The following is a 3,935-nucleotide window of genomic DNA, read 5'->3' on the forward strand; positions in this document are numbered from 1 at the left end:
CAGAGCCAGAAGTGAGTCCAGAGCCTTGGATGGTGGCAGCGGGACCCCCAGGCTAGCGGGTGTGCTCCAGGGAAGGGGTCGGCCGGACGGGAGGCACCCCAAGGGAGGCACTCGGAGCCTGGAAGGTGGTCGGGAGCAGGGAGGTGGGCGGCTCAACGCAGGAGCGCCCCCTACTGGCCCGCCACAGCTGATATGCCTCCTTAAAAATTGGGAGCAGTATCGGCCCCCAAATCTCTATTGGTGCACCCCTAAGGAGTATGGGTGGGTGGGTATGGGGTTTGTCAGGAGCTGTGCATGTGTGGGTGTGGGTGTATAAGGTGTGTGGATATGTGTAAATGTGTGTGAGTGGGTATGGCTGGTTTGTGGGGATGTGTGGGGGGCTGTTGGGTGTGTGGAGGGGGATGGGGGTTGGTGTGTGTGGGTGTGGTGTGTTCGTGTAGCAGTGAATGGGGCTTCCCCCTGAGGCTTGCGGGTGTAAGTTTGGGGGGACTATAGGGGACTGTGTAGGGTGTATGATTGTGTGGGGGATGGTGTATCTGTGCATCTCTGTTGGAGGGTTTGAGGGTATGTGGGGTGTGCATGGGAGCCCCTGTCCCCACCCCTGCCCTGCAACAGCCCAGAGCCTGTATACCTGTGGCTCGTTCCCTGCCACAGGCTACAGCGCACAGCCCCAGCATGGCCCGTGCCTGCTCCTCCCAGACTTGGGGTGTTTAACCGACCCTGGTTGTGCAGCATGGCTAGGACAGCTCCTTCTCGCTGCCCCCGCTGCTGCCCCAGCTCCATGGTAACAGCGGGGAACACCACTTGCAGCCCCTGCGCCGTGTGCCAGGTCTGGGCTCGCCCCTTGAGGCTGAGCAGCAGCAGTAAGGGAGAGTGTGGGTAGGTGTGGGGTTTGTGGGGGTTGGTGTGGTTATGGGGTTTGTGGGGGAAGTTTGAGGATATGTCCAGTGTGCATGGGAGCCCCTGCATGAGCCCAACTGAGCCGGTCAGCCCCTGCCCCGCCCTGCAACATCCCAGATCCCGCATGCCCCACTGCGCCTCCCCCGCCACTGCCAACAGCGTACAACCCTAGTGTGGCCAGCACCTGCTCCTCCCAGCCTTGGCGCGTTCAACTGCCCCTGGGCATGCAGCATGGCTACAGCAGCTCCTTCTGGCTGCCACCGCCACTGCCCCCAGCCCCACAGTAGCAGCAGGGACCAGAGCTTGCAGCACCCCCGTGAACCGTGTGCCAGCTCTGGGCTCACCCCTCCAGGCTGAGCAGCAGCAGCCAGGCAGAAACTGTTGCTTGTTGTGGTGGGGGAAGTGTCCCCTCCCCCTTGCCACTACCAGGCAATTTTTTGTGTGGCTGCCCACACCATACCAGGCTCCCCTGCGATTCAGTCACCACCGTCTCTGGGCTGCCCTGCGGCTGCTCTGCACGGTGACCCCTGCCACACAGGACACACCAATTGCTGCCCAGTGGAGGTGAGGTGTTGGAGCCAATTTTCCCCCACAAAGAGCACCAGTTTCTTCCTGGCGCAGCTACTGCTGCTGCTGCTCAGCCTGGAGGGGCGGGCCCAGAGCCGTTGCTGGGGCCATGCTCAGCAGCAGCGGCACAGGAGAGAAACTGCTGCTTACTGTGGAGCAAAAGCGTCCCCTCCCACTGCTGGTGCATCTACCTGGAGCCCATGCAGGGCTGCCTGCGTCTGCTTTGCACTGCCACCTCTGCCCCGCTGGGCAGCTTGGAGACAGCGGTGACACGGTGGAGACTCAGGGCAGCCCTGCTATACCTGGAAGCGCTGGTGTTAGGAAGGGGCCATTTTTGCCCCGCACTGAGCAGCAGTTTCTCTCCTGCACTGCTACTGCTCAGCCTGGACAGGCGAGCCTGGAGCTGGCACGGGGTCAGGGATGCACGCACTGGTACCTGCTGGACAAAGCCCCTCCATGGGCCGGATGCGGCCCACCGACCATATTTTGCCCACCCCTGCTGTAATGTGTCCAGGCAGGTGTTGTTCCCACTCTCTGAAATTGAACAATTTGGAAACAAGAAACTGTTCCCCCCTTCTTCTAATGACAGAAGTTAGAGGACAATCAGGTTTACTGTCTTGATTTTCAGTCCAGACCTAGTTTCCATGGGCTGCCACAATCTTAACTTTCCATCTTCACTCAGCAGTGTAAGAGTTTATCCTACTGCCCAAGGTAACCACCCTCTCCTGGGGTATGATGGGATTTGTAGTCCCCTATTGAAATCAGCATGGGATACAAAGGTTCTTCGTAGCCATTTCTGTTGGTCAAGAAAGATCCTGAAGCTGTCCCTTGCTGCCTCTTGTAAGGTTGACGTGCAACCCAGGAAGAGTTTCATCCTAGTCTCAGGCTGCATTAAAAGCCTCCATGGCACGGGTGGAATTCAAAAGATTTCAGGTTGTGTGGGGAAGTGAATCCCCCATGCTTTCCACCAGAATTGCCCCCTTCCTGTTTTCTCTCTGGGGCTTTGAGTGTCACAAAGCCTGAGACTCAGCACAGAGTCCTGGTTCTGGTTCATGCCAAGGCCTTAGACCCTATGAAGAGTCCTGTGATGTTGATGCCATCCGGGACTGGTCAACAGAGGAAAGCTCCATGGGTGCATGCCCTGCACAAGAGCTTTCCCTGGAAAGGGGCAGGAAGCACAGCCCTGTTCGGCTCAGAATAGAGTGCCACAGCTTTACGTCCTCCCTTCGTCCTCAGCCCATTAGAGCATGAAGCTATTCAGGCACTGCCCTAATGCACGTCCCACATGTGCTTGTCTCAGCAGGGCCTGAGGTGATGGTATGGACAGCTGGGGCCAAAACTCTGAGAGTCTGGGTCTGATCTGCACTGAGTTGAGAATAGTAGCCCAGCACAGGGACTTGCCCCACCCTCACCCCCAGCACTTCAGGTTTTGGCAGGAAGACCTTGTTTTCTTGAGGGAACACAATGCCATGGTCCAGGCCTACTCTGAGGCCCATCCCAACAGAAGGAGTAGCAGTGTTTGCCCTTTGCCAGCAGGGTAGGGACTAATCTGGAGTTTCTGTTCCCCATGCAGGAGGTGCCTGGCCACTGAGCAGAGCTGAGGAGCAGCCTCCTGCGGAAGGGTCTGCAGACCTGGAGCTAACACAGACTTCCCCAGGGAGTTTGGGTGAGATGGACTCCCTGGGACCTGAGAAGGAGCGATGCTACGAGAGTCAGGGGAGGCCCCAAACACAGAAGGAGACTCTAGCAATGCACCAGGTACCATCTCCAGTTGGGCGTGAGGGTGGACAAGGGCCAGAACCCAGAAAGAGCCCTGGGTGCAGGGAAGAATTTGTGGAGCTGAGAGACCTTAAGACCCACTGGAAAGATGCACTGCATCCGAGCAAAGGCAGTGGGGAGGGCCTCAGAGGTAAGCCAGAGCTCACTTGCAAGCACAGGGGCTGAGCTCACCCCTACCTGAAGGTCAGGAAAACCTTTACGTGCCCATCACTCCTGTCTGTGCACAAGATAAGGTAGACTAGGGGGAAGTCCCATGTATAAACCAAGTGTGGGAAGAGCTTCACCTGCCTCTGGTCTGGTTGCTCACTGCCAGACCCATTCCAGAGAGTTACCTACGGCTTTACCAAATGGGAAAAGAGCTTTGCATGCCCCACAGACCTGGTCAAGCACCTACTTTTGCAGAGGGGGAAGCATCAGGCACAACTGTGTCACGAGTGGCAAGAGATTCACCCATTTTTTCTCCTTGTCTCAGGACTGGTGCATCCAGCTAGGGAGGAAGACACACCACTGCACCGAGTGCAGGAAGAACTTCATCTGCTTGCAAGACCTGTCCCAGCACGAGTGTGTGCGGCAGCACTGCACCAAGTGTGGGAAGACATTCAGGCAGCTCTCCGACCTGGCAAGGCACTGGTGCATGCACACAAAGGAGAAGCCACATCAGTGCTCAGAGTGTGGGAAGAGCTTCACTC

The 3,935-nt window shown here is 57.7% G+C and overlaps 1 pseudogene; it reads left to right on the forward strand.

Annotated features, from left to right (window-relative positions):
* LOC102371013 overlaps positions 1-3,935 on the forward strand; it is a 34,972-nt pseudogene that overhangs the window by 29,402 nt on the left and 1,635 nt on the right.

The sequence above is a fragment of the Alligator sinensis genome, unplaced genomic scaffold (assembly GCF_000455745.1).
Source record: "Alligator sinensis unplaced genomic scaffold, ASM45574v1 scaffold1730_1, whole genome shotgun sequence".
Classification (NCBI taxonomy): Eukaryota; Metazoa; Chordata; order Crocodylia; family Alligatoridae; genus Alligator; species Alligator sinensis.